General features: G+C 39.3%; 1 protein-coding gene and 1 pseudogene across 8 annotated transcripts in view; one reads left to right on the top strand and one right to left on the bottom strand.

The window, feature by feature from the left end:
* Positions 1-23,472, bottom strand: part of MAGI2 (membrane associated guanylate kinase, WW and PDZ domain containing 2) — a 1,338,391-nt gene that overhangs the window by 270,311 nt on the left and 1,044,608 nt on the right. The gene's annotated exons all lie outside the window — the stretch shown is intronic.
* On the top strand, positions 9,576-10,140 carry LOC116569018 (annotated as a pseudogene).

The raw sequence follows: 23,472 nt of genomic DNA, 5'->3' as shown, positions 1-23,472 counted from the left end.
TATATCAACATCTTTGGTTTTCTATGATTTAACTTTATGCATTTAAAAACATTAGTACCAGAAGAATCCATAGGCTTTACCAGACTGCCAAAGACAATCACGGCTCAAAAAGTTTAGGGGCTTCTGTTGAATAAAGGCTGAAAACATCACCATACAGAAATTTGAAATTTCATGTTGTATCTCTCTGAATTTTTATGTGTGTGAAAAGTGAGCTTAGGAGATGTCTTCCACAGCCCAGGGTAACAATAGGTAATTAATATCCAGCCTATTCACAGGCAGAAATCAATACTCTCACTGAATAAAGGCATCAAAAAATGGGTGGAAAAGTTGATATGCAAAAGCTACTTACTATACTTTTGAAATTGAAAACATGGTGAACACTGCATGAAGAAAGGAATTAATTCCCCAGGGAACATGGCAGAAATATTTTACATGGAAAGTCTACAGACCTGAGAGCGACTGCATTAGAAACCTTCTACCTGTTTTGCTATGCATTTACAGGTTTTCTTTACTAAAAGCACATTATTTAAAGTCACTTGGAAAAGAATAACAAAATTTCACTTCCTATTTTTTTAATGGGGTTTTGCCTGCTCCTAACCGGGAGGTATGCTTATCACAAATGATCAGCATATTGACAGCTAAAATGTACTGTGTCCATGTATTCAACACTTTGTCAGAACTAATTCTCACAATACCCCTAAAAGGTAGGTATCAGTGTTATGTCCATTTTAAAGATGCAGAAATTGAGGCTCAGATAGTTACAATGAATGAATGGTCTAGGGGTCAAAATGGTCATTGTGACTCCAGGCACCTGAGCATTTAATGACAATGCTATATTTCCACGGGTGCTGACAGAAAAAACAACAAGAACAAGAACAACAACAACAACAACAACAAAACCAATCCCCGGAAGACAGAACAGTTCTGGCTTCTGTTGCTTTAAGATGTCAGCCCTGAAAGCACAACCTAAGAAAAATCTGGAGCCAGTAACCAGGAGCTGGAGCAGAAGCCAATGAAGGCAATAGCTTTCAAGAAAGATCAGTAAATTTCAGAGAAAACTTCCAAAGCACAGTCAGGCAGTGAATCTCCAAAAAAGTGTCTCTGACACAAATACTCTTAAGACACCCACAGCATAAATATATTCCCCAGAAGAACACTGTGCTAAAAATTCATCGACACACACTGTGGGTCCATGATTTGAAAAGTTAATGGGGAAAAGATCTTTCACACTCGAATTTGGTTTTCCTTTCTCTCCTTGTTTCCTATTCACTCTTAGATTTAGTCGCATTAGTTGGCATCTTTTCATTTTTCCCTTTTGCCCAGTGAAGTCTTCTACCAACTTCTTGGGCATTCACTTCCAATATCAACCGTATCAACTTTATGCTACATTCTTACGTTGCAAAAATTAAGTGTGTTTAAATGAATAAAAGAATGAATAAACACACACACACACAGAGAGAGAGAGAGAGAGAGAGAGAGAGAGACGTATCTTTATATATATGGTGTATTGTATAAGACCATGAGTTCCAGAGCCAGACTACAATACATTCCAGTCCTAGCCTCACTGCTTTCAGGCTGGGTGAGTTCAGGTAAGTTATTCAAACTCCCTACACTTAAGTATCCCCAACTATCAAATGGGGATGATAGTAGCCTACCTAGTCACAGGGTTATCATGAAGACTAAATGATCTTCAGACACTTAGAGCACTGCGCACAGCACACAGTGAGAGCCACCTGACTACAAGTGGCTGTTGCTGTCATATTTCCTAGACTACAAGCTTTGTCAGGGAGGGGAACATTTTACTTGCAATAAGTCAGAAAAAGACAAATACCATATGATTTCACTCTTACATAGAATTTAAGAAACAAAACAAATGAACATGGGTTGAGGGGAAAGAGAGGCAAACCAAGAAACAGACTTAACTACAGAGAACAAAGTGATGGTTGCTGGAGGGGAGGGGGGCAGTTGGATGGGCGAAATGGGTGATGAGTATGAGGACGGCACTGGTTGTGACGAGCACTGGGTGTTGTATGTAAGTGATGAACCACTACATTCTACTCCCGAAACCAATATTACACTGTATATTAACTAGCTAGAATTTAAATAAAAAATTGGGGAGGAGAGCATTGATATTTTAACAATTATTGTATTCATAGCATCAAGCAAAGTGCCTGATACAAAATAGGTGTTCAATGAATATTTATTTAATTACAGTAAATAATAAGCTAATTCACCTATCCCTTCCTATTTCTTCTGTTTTATTTTTAATTTTTAATTTTAATTTTTATTGTAACATATTTGACATATAAGATTGTATAAATTCAAGGTATACAGTATGTTAATTTGATGTATTTATATGTTGTATTTGGTTGCCCTTGTGATAATTAACATCTCTGTCACATCATATAATTATCATTTCTTTTTAGTGGTTGGAAGAATTAAGATCTAGTCTCTTAGCAAGATGGATGATCATCATACAATGTTGTTGTTTGCATTCATTATACTTGTATTAGATCTCAAAGACTTATTTATTACTCATGACAAGTTCAAACCCTAAACAACATCTGTCCTGTGTAGTTCAGTTGAGAAGAGCATCAGACTTTTTATCTGAAGGTCCCGTATTCAAGTCTCTGTTTTGGGATTAAATTTAGCTTTGTATGGGTGATTTAATAGTGAGCATAGCTATCTTCTACTTTAAATTTACTTTCTCTTTCATTTATACTCATGCAGCAGCCACAGTCAGTAGACAGAGGGAAAGTTTTCATTTTTATAATAAATGCTTTATTTCCAGCCTTAAAACAGAAAAACAAAACAAAACAATACAAAACAAAAGAACCTCAGAGAGCAGTTTTTCATACTTAATTTCATTCCAAAACATCTAGGGAATTTAATTTGGTTGTCAAGTCTCCCAATGCAATGAGTATCTCAAATTTTAATGTTCTAATCTGCTGGCCAGGTGACAAGAAAAATACTTTCTGTGGAACATATCCCATTTGAGATCAAGCTATTGATGACTTTTAATGTTACTTTCTGTTTTCTCTCTATTCTGCTTGTGGGCTCCACAAAACCACACTGGTTTACTTTAGTGTAAATTACTATGAAGAGCTTCAGTTTGGTTCTCATTGCTGCCATCCATCCATCCATCCATCCATCCATTCATCCATGTTCATGAGAACCTACTACATCTCACACATTATCCAAGGTAGAGCACACAGACATGAAAGGAAAAAAAACCCCTTCCTCTCTTTAAGGAACTAAGTGGGACACAAGGAAGTCAACAGGTAGTTCTAAATGTGTGATGGAAGCTTGATGAGATAGGGAGAAGACTAACTCAGGCCAAGGAGGCCAGAAGGAGGACAATTGCTGGCAGAAGTAATATTTGAATTGAGTCTTGAAGTAGAAGTAGGGCTTGGCTTTGCTAAAAAACTCATTCTTTCTCCTACATCATCTGGGTGTCCTCAAAGCATTGGAAACTCACCGTACTCAAAACGGTAGTTATCATCACCTCTCTTCATGCCCCTTCCCATCCCCACATATTTATGGTCTCTCAGATGACAGCATCGAAACTCTTTGTCAACCTCATCCTCCAAGTCCAGTTGTTTGTAAAGTGCTGGGCAGTCAGCATTCTTCTCATATTACTCTTAGTCTTTCATTCACTTTTCTCTTTCAAATCCAAATGAGATTTTCAATCTTAACTCTCACAATTGTCCAGTCAATGTGGAAGTGCTTGGTGAATGGGAAAACGCAATGCAAATGTTAGTGGGTATGACTCTAATTAACACTAATTCTCTTGGTGATCCAATCTATTCCCATGGATTAAAATACCATCTCTTACCCTGAGAAGTTCCAAACTTCTATTTCTAGCTCTGACCTTTCTCTTGAGATTCAGACCAAATATCCCACTGTCTACCTGGATATCTAAACAGCATTTCAAATTTATCACCTCCAAGACAGGCTCTTAATTCCTACCCTTGTCCAATCTACTCCTTTCACATAGCCTTCCCCGTCTCAGTTGATGGCAATTGCATTTACACAGTTGCTCTGGCCGAAATCCTTGAACTCTTCCTTGACCTCTCCCTTTTACTGCATCCATCTAGTCCATTACTAAATCCTATTAACTCTACCTTCCAAAATGATCTTCAATCTTATATCTCCAGTGTTCTCACATCAGTCTTGGACTCTTGCCTTCCTATCGGTGTAGATCTGTTTCTGCTTTGCTATCATCTGTTCTCCACACCATAGCCTGGTGATGCTTTACAAAAGTCGGTCAGATTGTGTCACTGTTCTGTCACAAACAAACCAACAAACCTACGTCTGCAGCTTTCCCTTTCACTCAAAATAAAATTCAGATCATCAGCAGGGCTCATGTTACCCTTCTGAACCCTCTATCACTCTCCTCTTTAGCTTCTTCCACTCCAGCCAAGGATGCACCTGCTTTTGCCTCTGCTGTTTTCTCTGACCGTAAAGCCCTTTTCTTACATAGTTGTGTGACTTCCTCCTTCCTTTTATTCAGGTTTGAATTTTAATATCACCTCCTTAGTAAGGTTACTCTCCTGCCTCCCCATAAAACAGCAACACATCAATCACTTAGCCACCTTGACCCTACTTTGTTTTTCATTATATTTTTTCATGCTACAAATATTTCTTGAGCGTGCTAGATACTGTCCTCGGTACTGAGGGTAGAGCAGTAAACAAGGCAGCCAAAATGCCTTTCTTGCGTGGTGCTTACTTACCACGGGGGAGAGAGGCAATAAACAAATTAAAGAGCATGCCAGATGAAAATTCACTCCATGGTGAAAATCAAAGCAGAGAAGGGAGAATGGTGCTTGCTACTTAGTAAGGAAGTCTTCCCAGATAGGGGCCTATTTGAACGAGGTCTGAAGGGGGTGAGAGAAGTGAGCCTTGGGAGTGTTTTGAAAATGAGTGTTCCAGGCAGAGGGAATGGCAAATGCAAAGTCCTGAGGCAAGATCATGCTTGATGAGTTCCCAGAGAATATCAGGAAGGAGAATGGGCTGGAATAGAGTAGCCCTTCTGCTATTACATGATAGATCAGTTTGTATTTTTATTTCCTATTTCTATCCATCAGATGGCTAGCTATATTAGTGCAGGAGCCCATGTTTTTATTTTTAGATGTTTTATCTCAAGAATCCAAGTAGGGACTGGCTGCTTACAATAGGGACTCAATAAATATTTATTAAATGAATTGTCATTCAATAATTTATTTATTTCATTTCCTCCATTTAGGATGTGTCTCTGCCTTTCAAAAGCTTATTGTGCAAGACACAACTCCACTGTTACTGCTTTAATGAACTGTCACCTGGTTGGCCACCAGCTAAATGGCATTTCTGCTTCCTCTGGTGACTCTTTGTACCATCACTCCTACTGAACAGAGGACTCCATGGGGTAGTGAGCATGGATGGCTCTTTGACTCTCCAGGGTAGGGCACCATGTGGAGCTGGTGCCTGATCATAGGGGCCAATGATATCAATGAGTATCTGTTGAAGGAAGCCAGTGGTCTGATGATTTACCTTCTCCAATTAAAATTGCTACAGAGTTCTATGAGAGTATACAAAGTAACTCAAGATCCTTAGAAGTTAGTCAGCATCTCAGAATTTGAAATCCCTTTTCCAAATAACAGAGTACCATAAGCTCTAACTTCCTTTGCAACGGGGAATTAGGGGAAAGGGACTCTTTTTGAAGGTCTCCCCTTTGCATTCTCCATGGTACTGTATACATACGGGTTTCCTTTCCTTGCTATTTGGCCCATGATTCCCTGCCCACCCACCCACCCCCACGTTCTAAGCATTCTAGATTGGGAATACAGTCATTTCAAAACTAAGAAAATTGTGAGAATTAGGCTAAAATACTGTTTTAAATGTGAAATACATTTCTGATTATTTACAAATAAATGTAATGTAAAGGAAGAACTTATCTGTACCAGAAACAATGTGATATAACTTTTGTAACCATTTATCACCTTAAATGACCTGGCTTTTCAGAGACCATCGGTTCTGGCCAGGAAAAAAAAAATCACATTTTGGACAAATTGAATCAGAGAGTGTGAAAATACCCACTTGCAAATGGACTGGTGTGGTAACAAAGAGAAGACTCTGTGTGTTGCTGAACGGAGCTGAAGTGGATGTGCTAATGTAGTTTCACTTCATTGTTACCCAAGACTTGAAAGCCTTCTCTTTACTTAATTGAAAGGCTAATTAGCAGGTCTTTCTAAGGGCAAGCAAGCCCAAGTCAGATACTCTTTTATATCCTCCTCTCCCTCTAATCATCGGTTATGTGAAAGATGAACAGAAGTAAAGTACGTCACAGGGCAGAATGAGGGCTGCATTATGTATTTTTCCTAGACGGCTGCCTTTAAGATAACACCCCTTTGATAAGCTTATCGTTTCTTCAATTTAAACCCATTTTCACTTGGCTACTGCTTCACTAGGCGACACTGGTTTCTTGTCCACATTCCAACTATGGGCACAAAATAAAATGCCTTCCAGAGTGTACTTGCCTTTGAAACTGTCATCAAGTCATTTAAATAAAAGATATACTGCCAAATATTAATGAAGCTTATTAGTTAAATGCTATGATACAGAAGCTCCCCAGGATATAAAATTACGGTTTTATGCACTAATTTCAGCACCAAATGACTGTATTCTTCTTTTGCTGAAATCGTCAATGAGACTCTAAATATTGGAAATTCTGGGAAAGTGGAAAGAGTGGGCTATCCATATGCCACATTTTCACACGTTCATACTGGCCATTCCATACTGGGCATGAAGGCCAGCTCGATCTTGAATCAACAATTCACTTTAGGGTCCTGGGAGTCATTGGCATTGTTTTGGGAATAATGTTTACGTAAGACTAGTAGATTAATAGTCAGTGCCAAGTAATTTGCAACTGAGAAATTTCTAAATAATTTCACCCAAGTGTTTTAAATCCTATTTAAAATAGCCAAATGAGTAGAAAGATACATATGTCCAGTTCAGGTCCAAATGCTTTAAATTACCATTAGCATTCTTCCCAGGGTATAAAGTGCATCCAGGAAAATTAACTTTTGTTTCATCTTCATAATTTCTGTAATCATTAGGTAATGTCAGTTGAACTACATGAATATTAATCCCACATAAAGAAAAAGAAAGAAGACATTAACACTTAAATGTCATAGGTTTGTCTGTCAACTCTATAATTTTAGACTATTTTATATTCAAAAGACAACATTTATAAAATAAAGGCTAATGTTATTTGTGCTTGTAAAAAGATTTTATGTATTTCACCCATATTACAGTTATACAAGCTGTTAATTATGAAGACAGTTATTAGAAAAATGGGAAATGATTGTTCATCCTTTGGCTGATGAATTTCACTGGGGGCAAATACTTTGTAGCACTAAAGTGATGATATTACTTACTCTTTTCTAGACACTATATTCCCTTTTTGCCAAGTAGTAATTAGGTAGCTCATTAGGTTTACTTTTGAAGTTATCTATAGTGAAGTTCATGCTATATTCGTTGTGGCTTTGCATAAAAAAATGCATATGGGACTTTCCTGTGGATTTGGAGAGCTTATACTAGAGACTAGGAGCAGGAAAGGAAAAAGAAAAAACCAACTTCGTCAGACAACAAAATAGAAACACTAATACTGTCCAATAAAAAGTCAGAAAGGCAATAGATCAAATTTGGGATGGAATAATAAGAGGGGAAGGTCATTGTAGAATACAGAACTTGAGATAGACTTTGATGAATTTAAACACTGGGAAAGAGCTAATATCCTTCCAGATTGGCTAAGAGTTAATAACCTGACTGATGAGTACATAGAGATTTATTATACTATTTTCTCTACTTCTGTATATGATTAGAATATTCCATAACAGAAAGTTTTAAAACTCCTTTTAGGAGTGACTAGAATGAGCAAAGATGACAAGTCTTTGAAGAGAGGGGTCCAGGTTGGCCAAAGCTAATAATAAGGTATTTGAAACAGCTAAATAAGGTAAAAAGAGACAGTTAAAATGGCATCATGGGGTGCCTGGGTCGCTCAGTGGGGTTAAAGCCTCTGCCTTCAGCTCAGGTCATGATCTCAGGGTCCTGAAATGGAGCCCCGCATGGGACTCTCTGCTCCGCAGGGCGACTGTTCCCCACCCCAACCCCCTCTACCTGCCTCTCTGCCTACTTGTGATCTCTATCAAATATATAAAAAATCTTTTTTTAAAAAAAGGCATCAGATTTCTGAATAAGAGATATTTTAAAGATTTTATTTATGTACCTATTCGAGAGAAGAGGAGAGAGAGAGTGTGTGTACAGAAGCAGGGGGAGGGGCAGAGGGAGAGGGAGAAGCAGAGACCAGACAGTGTACCTTGGGGCTCAATCCCAGGATTCCCGAGATCATGATCTGAGCCCAAAGCAGATGCTTAACTGACTGAGGCACCCAAGCGCCCCAAGAGATATGTTACATAGGAGAATTAAAGACTTGAATTTGAATCAACTTAATGGGAATCAGGCGACTGGATCAAACAGAACTAAGCCTCACTTTAAATTTCTGGTAGTTTCATGTAATAAATTTCTAATATTCAGCATTTTTTTTCACTACGCCAGCGGTGAAATTCGTTGACAATGGTATAAGGGAACTTGATTTTTGCTGCTAAGACTTCCTTGGGAAGGCAATACCTAAGTTCAGTCACTATGGTCTAGATAGCTGGTTCTCAGCCCTTCTGGACATTCTGAGGACACCCTGAAATAGTCAGACTTTTAGTGATACTCAAACACTAACAAGAGAAATCAGCGTAAAACCAGATTGCCAGCTCATTCAATTATGACCCACTTTCAAAGAGGAGCTCTCTGTTTTTTACATATCAAGGTATCTGGGGAAACAAAAGCTTGCTTAGGACATAGGGGTGGGAGAGCAAAGGATGGGGATAATCTTGAAAGACAAGGTATTCAGGCCACTGTGAGGCCAACTCTACCCATGTTTTGGACACACTGTCTTTCTGGATAGGGATACATAGTAGTCTGTTTTTCTACGTCCTATTTTCTATGTTCACTGTTTTCTTCCTATACACAACTTTCCCCTTGGATGGTCCATGACTACAGTACACTGAGGTCCATGAAAATCTGAGACAGGGCATTTTGTGGGTTGCAATTTTCAAAGGGTGCCCTTTGAAAGTCAATATTCCGTGCAGCTAGACATCCACTATTTAGGGAACTATTCTAAGTTTTCTTCATATAATGTGCCCCAATCTTAATATATTTAAATAATCAGCTTTAGAATTATTATAGTCTATCTAATAATTCACTCACTCACTCAGCTTTCACTAGGTGCTATTATTAAGTTATTAAAATGCAGTAAGTTGTTAAAAAATATTTATTGAGGTCTTTCAATAGTGCAATGGAACCTGACCTGAGTTTGAGTTCTACCTCCATCACTTCTCAGCTGCATAATCTCTAGTAAGCTGTTTAACCTTGTGAGGCTCAGTTTTTAATTTTGTAAAATAGATTAATATCAATACTATTCTCATTGAATTGTGAAAAGTAAATGAAATACTTTATGTCAAAATGCTTTGCAAAAGAGCAGCAGCAGCAGCGACTGCAGCGGTAGAAGCAGCAAAGTATCTGTGTGCAGCTCCAAACTGGGAAGAAGATGCTAATTAAAGTGAAGATGCTGACCGGAAAGGAGATTGGAATTGACATTGAACCTACAGACAAGGTGGAGCGAATCAAGGAGCGTGTGGAGGAGAAAGAGGGAATCCCCCCACAGCAGCAGCGGCTGTGGAAAACAGACGAATGATGAGAAGACAGCAGCTGATTACAAGATCCTAGGTGGTTTAGTCCTCCATCTGGGGTTGGCTCTGAGAGGAGGAGGTGATCTTAGGCAGTGATGGACCCTCCCTCCATTTTACCTCCTCACCCTGTCTCTCGGAATGAGGCATCATATATCCTTTCACTCTGTGGGACACCAGATCCACTGCCCCTTCTCCTGGATGCCCAGTCTTGTTTGGTGGGAGACCGTGAGGACCCCAGGATGCAGGGTTTCTGGCCCAAAGGGCCCTTGCTGGCTATTGGGTTTAAGTTTGCAGTCCTGTGTGCTTCCCTCTCTTATGGCCATGTCCCTAGTTGTGAATAAAATATTTCCTGACCTCCTGGGAAAAAAAAATGCTTTGCAAAGTGTAACGTAGGTAATAAATGTCTGTTAGTATTACCATTATTATAAATGTAGTAGTCACAGAAGTAGTAACATTTGCCTTTTTGTATGCTCCATTAGTGTTTGCTGGAGCAGTTCTATGATCCTTCCTGCTTATTTTCTTAATCTTCTATAAAAATTTAATAATATATATGTCAGATTTTAAGTAGCTAAAATAAGTTTTTAATTTATCACCTTAATTTTTCAATATGCATTTTTTAAATTAATTTTTAATAAACATATATGTATTTTTTCCCCAGGGGCATAGGTCTGTGAATCGCCAGGTGAACACATTTCACAGCACTCATCATAGCACATACCCTCCCCAGTGTCCATATCCCCACCACCCTCTCCTGTCCCCCCTGCCCCCAGCAACCCTCAGCCTGTTTTTTGAGATTGAGTCTTTTATGGTTTGTCTCCCTCCCAATCCCATCTTTTTTCATTTTTTCTTTTCCTACCCCCAACCTCCCCACATTGCATCTCCACTTCCTCATATCAGGGAGATCATATGATAGTTGTCTTTTTCCAATTGACTTATTTCACTACGCATAATACCCTCTAATTCCATCCACGTCTTCGCAAATGGCAAGATTTCATTTCTTTTGATGGCTGCATAGTATTCCATTGTGTATATATATACCACATCTTCTTTATCCATTCATCTGTTGATGGACATCTAGGTTCTTTCCATAGTTTGGCTATTGTGGACATTGCTGCTATAAACATTCAGGTGCACGTGCCCCTTCGGAGCACCACGTTTGTATTTTTAGGATATATACCCAGTAGTGCAATTGCTGGGTCATAGGGTAGCTCTATTTTCAGTTTTTTGAGAAACCTGCACACTGTTTTCCAGAGTGGTTGTACCAGCTTGCATTCCCACCAACAGTGTAGGAGGGTTCCCCTCTCTTCCAATATGTATTTTAAAAGTGACATCAGCTCTGCTATTTTAAATTCTTTAATAATTGCTGGTGTAGTTTTATTCCTTTGATTCTAACTTCTTGAGTAGAAGAACACTGACCAGATCCTGACACATTAAAAGTGGTGTTTATAAGATCTTATTTGGTTGGAATAAAGATGCTGGGAGTAGAGAAGAGTGATTAATCCAAGTGTAAAATGACAAGGATCTGGACCAAGGCGGAACACTGAGAAGTAACAAAACTTAATGAATTCAAAATAGAACCATAAAATCTAAGAGGCTCAGTGGCAAAGTTAAATTAGACAATGAGAGAAAAAGGTTAAATTACCAGTTAATATTGATTCCATAAAGAATGGTAATATCAGTGATAGAAAGAGGGTATTTGAACAAATAAGCCATTTTGAGAAGGGGACACAGCCCAAGAAACAGACTTTTGTTTATGACATGTCGGCGTTTGAGATGATGTTGATGGAGTATTCTGTTGATCATATCTTAAAGGCGACTGGAAATATGGAAACATAATCAAAGATGAACATGAAGCTTTAAGTGTGATAAAGTGAAAAATAATGATGACGGCTAATAACGAATGACTTACTATGTGACAGGTACTGTTTTATGTGCTTTCAAAGTGCCAGCTCATTCGATTTTTACATCAAATAGTATCCCTAGTTTGCTGATGAGAATCATAAGGTACAGGGAAGCTAAATATCTTACCTTACCTGACACAGCTAACAAGTAGCGTAGGATCAGAATGGGTGAAATCTTTCAGGAAATACAGACAGAAGAAGAGGAGGCTGAATGAATGGTAATCCCCAGGAGCAGTGAGAAGATGAGAGAGCGATTCCGGCAGCACTTGAAGGGGTGGGAAAGGGGGGTCGGCTACTCCGTGTCACCGAACAAGGAGGGTGTGGTCTGCAATGTTAAATACTTATCAGAGTTCAAGAACAGTGAATCAAGGCCTCAGGATTTGGCAGACAGATGAGACCAGAGGCAGGGTAGAGCGGTGGTTTTGGAAGCCAAACCGCAGAGGATCAAGGGGCTGGATGTGAGGAGAGGAAAGTCATAGGTATCAAGAATTTTTCATGGTATTTGCATATGGAAGGTCACGCCAAGATGATAGAGATAAAAGGGACAACTGAAACTTTTAGAATTAGAACTTTGGCTTACGCCCAAGTTCATGTCAAAAAGGAGGCAAAGATGAGGGCATGTAGTATCCTTTAAATCATAAATCCAGAGGCAGAATACCTTTGTGAGCGCTCCCATACTCGAAAAACGTTCTGGCTTTCTTTCGAACTTTAAGAAGTCAGTATGCAAACTCTTGGCACTTTTTTACAAATCCTTAATTTGCTAAAGGGACGGAGGGACCTCCTAATCTGAACACAGTATTACATGAAATGGGAATTTACATACTGGCAAACAGAGCAAACTGAGCTGAAATGGAAAGTGTAGATGAAAATCACACACTAATAAAAAGTTGTAAGTTTTGGTTTCAAATGCTAATGTTTTTTCTTAAGTTAAAAAACAGAAACATTTAATGTGGATGTAGAAATGTAAGGGTCTATTTAGTCAGAACAATTACATCTGGTTCAACAGTTATGTTGTTGATGCAATAAAACTTAAACTGACCCTGCCTCTCCCCCACTCCCCCCAACCCCCGGAACTTACTTAAAAGCACATCAGGGAAACCAGTCCCAGGTAACAAAGCCCAAATACAAGGGTGGGTCAGGCCAGGTGGAGATATCCAATCAGTGGGGCGCGCATACTGTCTCCCTAGCTACCAAGGAGTGTGGGTCCTGCCTTTTGGGTGCCAATTCTGACCAAGGTGGTAGGATAGCTCAAATATCTACTAGGGTAAATTGTAATTCAATTGGCCACACGTGTGTGACCTAGCATGACTGTGCAGCTTTCTCTGTGTGTTACAATCTCATTGGCCACCTCTGTGTGGTGGGGCCCAACCACATGGCCTTTGCTCTATAAAAGTTAGTCTGTAAGGCAGGGAGGGGTCGCCTCTTTGTAAGAGACAGCCCCAGCTGGTTGGTTTGATTCTTGATGCTTGGCACGAAATAAAACTTTGCTTGACCTTTGTATCAGTCTCGCTCCTTTGATCAAGGACCCATTATTGGGGGACCTAACAGAAATACTAAGTAAAATTTAGGCATTTTAATGATTAGGCCTAGATTTCTTATGCAGCAGAAACATTTATTTCTGCAATGACTTTAGGTAAATTGTCAATTTTAGCTACTTCCAAAAGTACCACAAAAAAATTGTTCAACCACAGAGAAAATAAAACACTGGGTATATTTTGGCCAATGAAGGGATGATTTGGAAACAAGGCTTAATAACATAAAGAAATTCAAACTTTAGGGGCGCCTGGGTGGCTCAGTGGGTTAAGCTTCTGCCTTCGGCTCAGGTCATGATCTCAGGGTCCTGGGATGGAGCCCCACATCTGGGCTCTCTGCTCAGCAGGGAGTCTGCTTCCCCCCGCCCTCTCTCTGGCTGCCTCTCTGCCTACTTGTGATCTCTCTGTCAAATAAATAAATAAAATCTTTAAAAAAATTCAAATTTTATCAATGTAGTTGTCAATTCAAAACATCAAATATGCATTTCCAACTTGAATAATAAAAAATAGGAACAAAGATTCCAATACAAAGTAAACATTAAAATCTAATTACGTATGTAGGCAAAAACATAAAAATGACATTTTAATAAAAGAAATGGGAATTCTGCTCTTGGTGTAAAAAAAAATGTCAAGATGAAATCAGTGGAAGAAAAAGTATCCATGCTTTTGTGAATTATCATGCACAGTGGCAGGCAGGGTGTTTATTTACTTTTCTTAATTTAAGGCTGTATCCACATATCCAAAACAACACTTCTTTTTTCAGAGACAAAAAAAAAAAAAAACAAAACAACAAAACAAAAACCATATGCTTATTTGCTATTATATAAGGTCCTCTGGTACCACAGTGATTTTTTTTAGAATGACGTTTAAAAAAATTATTGTATTTGTGACCTAAAATAAATTACAGAAAGAAAGTTAAGAGACTGGGAGGTCTAGAGACATGAGTTAGCATGGAGACATGAATCAACCTGTACTAAATTAACCCATCCTAAGATGCTGTTCACTTTGAAAGACTGCTCGTTCCCCACTTATATTAAAAAGAGCAACTGAACTCTATGTTTCTGTAACATTTGTTATCGAAATGAAGTCTTGTGCATAATAGTTCAAAGATGAGTTGCTTCTATAAGTGACAGTTCATGAACTGCACTCTGCCTTAGATAGTGTATGTCCAGCAGAAGACTTTAAAAGGTAGCTTAGGAGCCACGTAGAATGTTCTTGGGATGCACAGTATTGCTATGGACGTTTTGTTACATAACATGTATTTTATAATGACATATTAATAGCATTTAATGCATATTAAGTATTTAAAGATTTTATTTATTTTTGTGAGAGAGAGAGAGAGAGTGCGTGCACACACAGGCAAGAGCAGGGCAAGGGGTGGAGGGAGATAATCTCAAGCAGGCTCCCTGCTGAGCATGGAGCCCAACACAGGGCTCAATCCCAGGACCCTGAGATCAGGACCTGAGCAAAAGTCAGACACTTAAACCACTGAGCCACCCAGATGCCCCACATATTTACTAATGTCTCTTTATTGCTTTTCATGACTACCATGGTTTCAAGCTTACAGCTCTCTAGAAACAGGCAGAAAGAAAGGAAGTTGTATTATAGGATTAAGAAGGCAGACCAATGTGAAATGTTCATTTCCTATAAAAATAATTTAAGTCTTAGCATTGGCATATTACCTATGGAGTTAAAAAACAAATACCTCAGAAGTAGCAGTTCTGATTTGTTGTGCATGTTTGTGTGGTGGCAATGGGAGAGGAAGCAGGATGGACACAGAAGAACAATGGAACTTTGTAGGACGGAGAATTTGCCAAGGAATCATTATAATATCAAGAAAAGAAAAATGCAAAGAGAAAGAAGGTCCTGTGTGACAGTATGAAGATGGACTTCAGTTATAATATGAACTGACCACAGCCAGCCCGGGAGAGCAATGATCCATAGCTTAGAAAGTTTAGAATTGGCTCTATTAGTAACAGTTTATCGCTGTTAACAAGGGGCATGTCCAGACATGGCCTCCTGGCCTCTGAGTTGACTTTTTTCAGTCTGCTGCCTTTTGCTTGGTAACTTTAGCCATCATTCTTTGCTCTTTCAATTATAGAGATTGTGTAGTGTGTCCAAGTCATGCTGCGGGATATTTAAACATTTTATGTCATTTTTAGGCTATATAGTATCTTGTGCATGTATTCATTAGAAATCATAAAATGAAGGGCACCTGGGTGGCTCAGTGGGTTGAACCTCTGCCTTCGGCTCAGGTCATGATCTCAGGGTCCTGGGATCGAGCCCCGCATCGGGCTCTCTGCTCAGCGGGGAGCCAGATTCCCCCTCCCCCTTTGTCTGCCTCTTTGCCTGCTTGTGATCTCTGTCAAGTAAATAAATAAAATCATAAAAAAAAAAAAGAAAGAAAGAAATCATAAAATGAGCTGACTCTGCCTTTGTCGGGACTTATGTTTTGATTCTCTTGGACTGTATTCAACATATTGTGGCTGTTTCTGTTAGAGGATAGGACACCGATTCCCAGAGTTAATTGCTGGTCATACCGCTTTATTGTGAATGAACTTCATCCAGTTTGCTGATTTGGACATGTCATTTAAAGGCCACAATTTTAGGCTGTTATTAAACCAACATTTGTAATTTTGTGGTTCACAATTGGCCATTTATATGATTTTAGAACTGGAGAGGACCTCGGACATAATCTAATCATCATACTACTGGGCAGAGGACACTGAGGCAAGAAAGTAAGAAGCTACTTTCCCAAGTTTCCAAGTCAACAGTCCTGTTAGCACTTTCTACCATCTCCCACTTGTAATTAAGTGTTCTGCATTTTGATTTCACACAACTAAGTGAAATCATTAAGTAATGTGAGCCAGTATTAAGTGAGAGACATCATCTGGGATCTGGACATCTGTGTGCTGAAGTGTTAACTCATATCCAAAATGAATCACATTAGCGGGCATATACTTGGCAGGGTTGCATATTTTGCCATTTTCTCAGAAATACAAGTTGATGATGGAGTTCATATACTCTGTCATTCCTTTCATTTCTCAAAAGCACTGCTTTCTATAGAATGGGGTCATGCTATTCATACGAGGCTCTTCCTTGGAGGATTTCAAACACTGATCAGGGGTATTATTACTAGCCCATTGAGCCCAACCAAATCACATAGTTCCTTGCTCACATACACACATCAGTAATTATAGGCCTGGCAAAGACTGGACATTATGCCAGAAGCTAGTTTTAAAGGATATTATCATTCTCAGCCAATTAGCTCAGACTCCATTATATTCAGAATTATATGCTGTTCAAATAAGGATTAAATGTATATGAACAGGCTAAGAAATTAAGTCTTTAAAATCAGGGGTCTTTTTTTCCCCTCTTCTGATGCTACTTCATTTCTGTCTTATTCATTTTACGGTAGTAAGTTTTTCACTTGGGAATTAGTTAGCAGGTATACAAACATGCTTTCCACTTACAGGAAGAAGCTATGGTTCTCTTTCTCTCCCTCTTTCTTCCTTTCTCTTCTTTCTTCTCAGTATCGATTTTGCTTCACCTCAACAATTTCCTATACTTTCCTCGACTCACTCCAAAATATACTCTTCTTTGAAACCTCTTCCACAATGGAAGATTTGTTATTTCTACAATCTATCACAGTAGCTACTTTGTTGCATGAGGGGTATCTGGGTCCCGGCACTTCCACACATATGGCCTGGGATGCCTGCTGAGAAGTTTCTTAGCAGTCTATCTGTGTTATGAGTGATAGAGAAGTATCTGTGATACTTTGCCATCCCCCCCTTTTTTCAGTTTTCAAAGTTAGTATTTATCATGAAGGTTTTAGAGTTGCGTTAGTAAGTATACATCCATAGTTCAATAAATATATCAAGGACCTAAGACTTCACTTGAATATTTAAGTATATTTTAAAAAGATATTCAGGAATGGACAATACATTCTAATTACATCCCTTGTTCATATTGCTAAGAGCTGAATCTCTTTCACAAAGTGTCCATTTATTCCCTACAGCTATTACTTTGGATGGAAATGCTTTCAGATACAAAGTTGTCTCTACTTTTTTCCATATTTCAAGGTGCGTTGCAAGCAATGAATAAAAGCTTATATTCCTTTTTTTCCATCAAATTTTAGCTCAGTAATGACACTGGGTGCACAAAAATAAGCACTCATCTTTTACATTGCATTTTTTCCCTTTACATTGAGGAGATTATAGATAAAGCTCTTTAAACATTCTGAGATCCTTAAGCTGATTTCTATATGACCCCCAAGTGGTGTTAATGATATTTTCAGAGGGAATGCCTTACTTAGCTAGCAAGAAAAAGAACTCTGTAATCCTTGGTGTATCTATCATAAAAGAGGTTAGCAGTAGAAATTTTTTAGCAACTCTATCAGTAAACGCTTACAGAATTCACCTATCAATGGGAAGTGAATAATTTTTGTTTTTTTCTGTCTACCTTAGCAGATACTGTCAATTAAGCTAAATAAAGCTCCAGAAGAAGCCAAGGTAAACTTGGTTGTGAACCAACAGGGATTCAACTAAGAAGAAGAAAATGTGAAACTCTTTTTATTAAGAATTTCAGCAGAACTTAAATTTAAACCCCAGAGTGAGTAGATACTGTTAAATCCCTATAGATTTTATAAACTACATAGGATAGCAGATGAGTAATCAGGGATTCTGGCCCCAGAACTGATAAACTCTGAATCCTGGAGCTTCATTGTGTGTGTGTTTCCCTTACCTATATACTAGGTAAATTTATACTTTCCCTAGTCTTGCTTCGTTCATGATTCTCCAAGGAATACTCAGTTAGCTTTCCTTAAACAGTTTTGAGACACTCATAAAAGTTCCACATACGAATTATTTGCTTTACTTTTTTTTTCCCAAATGGCATACTGCATCTTGTTTTTTTTTTTTTTTTTTTTGTTTCCACCAACTGTCAGCTCTTTTGGAATTGAACAGTGCTGCATAAAACAGCTACTGCATATTGATTTTTTTCTTTTACATGTATTCAGGCTGATTTTCCATTCTATAGGTTAGTGGCTTAGCTATTATACTCTCGTAAAAAGAAGAACTCTTCAAGGGTTGAATGAAAATTCATTTGTCCTTCTTGCTTTCTTCTTGCCCTCTGCAGGGGAATTTTCACTCTACTGAGCTTTCAGAAGATGTATTGTTATACCTTGCCGAGCCAGAACAGGAGACTATGGATGATTAAATACCAACAGTGTCCTGTTTCTGTACTAAACATGGAATTAGCCATTGGCCTCCACCTAATGAGCCTATAATCTAATTAGACAGATTGACAACACCCAGAAGGGAAAAGATAAGAAGGCACATCAGCACAGTAGGTTAAAATGGAGAAAGTGGCATATTAAAATATTCAGGAATGTAAAATCATCATAAAACTAACTTACAACTGAAGCATATTTTGCAGTTTCCAAAATATTTCTTATAGTCACCGTGTTATTTATCCCAGTAAATGCCAGAGGTCTACTGGGCAAAGCTACCCAACATATAGTTGGGTCTCAACACATGAACAGAGTGTGATGCAAATCTCAGTATTTCACTGTAACAACACTCTTTGTGTGACTAATTTTCCTCCGAGGACCTCATTGTTCACTTTAACATCTTACATATGTGAGCAAAGGACATTCAGACTTTTTCCTTTAAGCAAAAGAAATATAACATGTTTGGATTGGTGTAAAAACCTCAAGGATGTTTCCAGGTCCTCTGTTGTCTTAAGAAGACATCAAGTTTCTTGGGACCACTTGCTCAGTAATACTACATGCCTTCATCTGTCCCATACTTAAAACTAAATGAAGTCCCAAAGTACTTCTCTAGGGGAAGTAGTTTGGAATTAGGAGCCTCAGAGACCTGCCTTGGAATCCTACTTCATCACTTACCCCTTGGGCTGATTATGTCTATTTTATGTGTTCATAGGTTTCCCTTCACAAAACATAGTTTCATTTGAACCTCAATAATCATGTGAAATTTTCCTAGGACTCTAAGTTCTCTGTTTAGACAACTTGGTTTTCTAAATCACATACTTAAAAAAATTATAGGATAGGTATTCTTGTTCCAAGAAGCTTTGAAACACCTTTAGTTTAATACTTCTTAATACCAGATACCATTTTTTGATAAAACAAAACATAACAGCACAGCTTCTATATATATTTACTGGCTCCACTCCCCCTTGAAATCAGTGGGGTTTGGGGGCAAAAAAACTGGGTCATATGCCTAGGGAAAAAAACCCATGATATTATAAAATATTATTCATTCTCTGTATTGACTTTGAATTTTCCTTTTATCTAGCTAGACAAGGGTATATGAGATGTGTGTACTAGGGTATATAAAGGAACAGTGAAAAGGGAACAGATTTGTTTTTCTTCTATTTAGCACTTTCCCTCAATGTCTTTCTTTTTTTCTTTTTTTTTTTTTTTTTTAAAGATTTTTATTTATTTATTTGACAGAGAGAAATCACAAGTAGACAGAGAGGCAGGCAGAGAGAGAGGAGGAAGCAGGCTCCCCGCTGAGCAGAGAGCCCGATGCGGGACTCGATCCCAGCACCCTGAGATCATGACCTGAGCCGAAGGCAGCGGCTTAACCCACTGAGCCACCCAGGCGCCCCAATGTCTTTCTTTATAAATAAAAAATACAAAATGTTTTACAGATTAAATTCAACACACACACACACACACACACACACTATTCAAGAAAACCAGGGTCAGGGGAGTGGGTGGGAAGAAAGAGAAGGCAGGTAGAGAAGGGGTATCATGATAATGCCCCTCAGAGATGGTGACTTTGAGTCAAATGGTTCAACCTCCAACCAGAGCAGAAATACTTGAGAAGTGATTAATCAGACTCTGGTAAGACTTCCAATTCTGGGGAGCTGACTATTCTAGAAAGTAGTAGCATGGTAGTCAAATAGGAGCTTGAATCTCAACCTTATCATGTACTAGTGGTGTGAGCCTGGGCTAATTAATCAACTTTTCCGAACTTGTTTCCTTGTTTGTAAAATAAGAGTAATTATCTCTATTCCACCAAGTTACTATAGAGATTAAATCAGATACTATATATTAGGAGTTTGGCACATTGCCATTAAACTCAAAGAATGAATATTATTATTAGACAACCCAGCACTGTCATTAAGCTATTTTTTTTTTTAAATAATGAATCAAAATCTGTCTCTCTATAACTTTCACCCATTTGCAGTTGCTCTCCCATCTGGAAAAACCCAGAAGAATTTGATGGAAGACAAAGCTGCTGCTTCTTCCTTTTGGCAGCTAATCAATGACTGAAGCACTTTGCATCCTCTCTATGTTGCAGATTTTAGCATATAATTCTTTCCCTTTCCCATCCCACCGAGTTGTTGACAAGTATGAACTTTGCTGGCAATACAGAATAAATCCTATTGCTACCACTTCTCCCTGAAAAAAATAAAAAATTAAAAAGGAAATCATAAAACACGCCCCAAAGAAAATACAAATTATGAAGTTAAGAACTTAATTGTCTCTGAGCAATTGTTCAAATGCATGTAGATACTGACTCTTAGAAACATAAAACTTATAGAAGCCTTGTTCACCATATTACCTAAATTAGCCTCAATTCCTTATGACTAAGGAGTTATTAAAACATCCTTTATTTAAAAGATTTGTATTTATTTATTTGAGAGACAGAGGGAGATAGCAATAGAGAGCAGGAGTGAGAGGCAGGGAGAGGGAGAAGCAGACTCCCTGATAAGCAGGGAACCCAACAAGGGGCTCGATCCCAGGACCCCAGGATCATGACCTGAGCTGAAGGCAGATGATTAACTGAGTCACCCACGTGCCACTGAAACATTCTTACTAGGTTGAAACACTCCAAACTTGCTTCTTCTGTGTTAATGGCATCATAGTCCACCCAGCTCCTCCAGCATGAAACCCAAAGAAGCAAATGTAGTTAACTGTCTTCACTCATCTCATTCAGTCTGACAAGAAGGAGCACTGTCCACATACTTCCCATTTCATTTCCTCTCCTCCTCTGTGGTTGTGAGAGCAGAGCTTCCAAAAGATGGATGCCCAGCACGCAGCAACCTGGCAGGGAATAAGTGAGGGCACTAAATGCTAGTGCCTCACTCTCTCCCGGCCTCTGATAGCCAGCAGCTTCTTCCCACTCATGGAGCCCAGCGGGAAGCTCTAAGACAAGGAAGCTAAATGGTGGAGTCCATAAAGGGCACCAGAGAAGGTGGGTTTGGGGAGGTACACGGAAGAGATACTGAACATTTCTTAACTTCTCTTCTGATTCCTGTCTCTTTTTCTACAATTCATATATTACCCTGACTCTAGATCTATCGTTCTAAAATGCATATTTGATGAGGTTACAGCCCTGCTTGTAAGCCCTCTGTGACTCCTAAGTTATTTTATAGTTTCCTTCCCTATTAAGCTCCTGACAGCCTTTCCCCTCAACTTCTAGTTCTGTCCTCCCTCTCCGTTGCCTCCTCGGTTTCAGGCATAACAAAGAGCTCATGGTTTTCCAGGTGCCCTAGACGTGGACCCATGCAAGGATCATGTTGTTTTCTTCTCATAAGCCAATATCCTACCTGGCACAGATCCTGGCTCATAGTAAAATCTCCTGCACATGTCCGCTGAATGAATGGATGTCGCACTTTTGCACACTATATTCCCTGTACCTGGAATGCTTAATAAATTTACAATCTCCCTTCAGGTCTTTGAATCACACTTCAGCTGTGAAACCTCTCCTGGCTTCTCCCTACGCCCTCTCATGAGAGTCTCATTGATCAGGAGACTGTACACCCCTCTTCTAGTATTTATCTCCAGGTGTCATTTGAAATTGCTCACATACCTCTATGGCTTTGCCAGACAGTGCCATCCTTTATGGCAGAGACTCTATCACTCATCTGTGAGTCCCCAGAACCTGGAGGGATGGCTGATGTGTGGTGGGTACTCCCTGTACACACACATTTATGGAGCAGTCTCATTTGGGGGTGGGGGCTAAAAATGTGAAGGATGTTTTCTCCTATAGTTACTATTTTAACCTCTTCCCATTCCTTAATGATAGCTTAGGAAAATTCTTAACTTCGAAGTCACTTTTGGCTACAATACACCTAGTCTCCTTAAAGCCTCAACTTTAAACCTCTTTTCCTCCTGCCATCTGCATGGGACCCTGACAGCTTTGAGGTGGGGGAGGCACAGTTTGCCCCTGGGTCACTGCTTCTTCCCTCCCTTACTCTTCGAGGTCTAATTCTTCCAGAGAGGGAGTCTTTTTTATTTACTTGGCTGCAATGGCTGCAATTGGCTGGTTTTATTTAATCGGCTGCCTGTGTCGTGAATGGTAACTGGCCACTGAAGTGGCAGTTGCCTAGGGGCTGGCTATCTCATGGGATGGGTCTGTGCATTCATCCCAGGATCAGGGCAGTATTTGGTCCAAACTTGACCTCTTTCATCTCCATCAGCGGCTGCCATATTGGAGCACTGCCCAGCCTCCTGATGCCGTTTTCTTTGCCCAGCAGGTGGCTCTCCTGAGCGGTATATGGAAGACGACTGGCTCAGGTCAAGGTCTCTTTCAACCAACTTGGCACAGCCTTGTCATGCCAAATACTAGGTGCAGTGGCTTCACCGTCGTGTTTTCTATTCCCTTCCTCTCTCCAATTCACTTATCTCCTGTTCTGACGGGCAAAGGAAGTGAGTCCACTCACTGCCTGAGCAGATGTCCAATTTGGAAGCCAAAACACCACCTCCCCTTGTTTTGCAATCTCAGTTTCAAGGAGTGATTATTCATTTAGAACCTCCCTCCTCACTTAGATTGAAATGGGGATGGGAAGCACCCCTCCCTTTCGCCTGGGGACAACTGGGTTACTTCTCAACAGAAGCATTGCATTCCACCTATAAGGAAAACTATTTTGAAGATTCTTTTTCCCCCCTCCATTTTCTTCTTCAGTAGAGGAACAGGGGCAGTTTATTGTAGGAGGGCAGTTCCACGGTAGCCACAGGAGAAGGTGATGGGTCCCAGGGCCAGTTCTATGAAAAGCCCCAACTTAACGTCCCATTATAAAGTTTGCTGAATAAATGAATGAGCAAATGGACGTATCTATTCTGAGCAATTATTAATAGACAGGAACACTGATGCTGTGCAGTGAGGCGCTAGGTAAAACAGAGCAAGATTAGTCAATGATAGAAATCAAAGCACAGGGCTGGACTTGTAGCTCAGGAAGTTCCCCGTCCACCATCTTTGTATGACCTCTCCTGGTCTCAGCATGGCA

This window comes from Mustela erminea, chromosome 11, assembly GCF_009829155.1.
Source record: "Mustela erminea isolate mMusErm1 chromosome 11, mMusErm1.Pri, whole genome shotgun sequence".
Classification (NCBI taxonomy): domain Eukaryota; kingdom Metazoa; phylum Chordata; class Mammalia; order Carnivora; family Mustelidae; genus Mustela; species Mustela erminea.
The sequence above is the reverse complement of the archived record's forward strand: the minus strand, read 5'-3'. Positions and strand labels throughout refer to the sequence as shown.